The sequence below is a fragment of the Corvus brachyrhynchos genome, unplaced genomic scaffold (assembly GCF_000691975.1).
Source record: "Corvus brachyrhynchos isolate BGI_N302 unplaced genomic scaffold, ASM69197v1 scaffold94, whole genome shotgun sequence".
NCBI lineage: Eukaryota > Metazoa > Chordata > Aves > Passeriformes > Corvidae > Corvus > Corvus brachyrhynchos.
In genome coordinates, this window is record NW_008238330.1 from 4,918,249 (window position 1) to 4,918,601 (window position 353).

Here is a 353-nt window from a genome sequence, read left to right on the forward strand (position 1 = left end):
AAAAGCTCAGCCTAGTGCCACATCGAGTCACCTGAGCTACCTCAAACACATTGAGGGACAATATCAGATCCCTGGTGAGCTTTCTCAACAAACTCTCTACCACATGTGGGTTATCATACCCAAGTGCATCTATGCCCTTTCGAACATGCTATTGTCTGTTCAGCCATGCGTCAGTGCGTTAGACAGACACGTGGCTCCCAAGAGAAGTTTAGTTTGCTGAGCTTCTTAGAGACTGGAGAGCAACAGAGTCAGCAGGAGCATGGACACTAACTCCAGCACCATGTTCTCAGCCTGCAAAGCACTTTAGGGCTCAGCACCTCACTACAGGCCAGGGGGACAGGAGCCACAACGAT

At 50.1% G+C, this 353-nt stretch overlaps 1 protein-coding gene across 1 annotated transcript in view; it reads right to left on the minus strand.

Moving 5' to 3' along the window:
* SUSD5 (sushi domain containing 5) overlaps window positions 1-353 on the minus strand; it is a 42,002-nt gene that overhangs the window by 32,802 nt on the left and 8,847 nt on the right. The gene's annotated exons all lie outside the window — the stretch shown is intronic.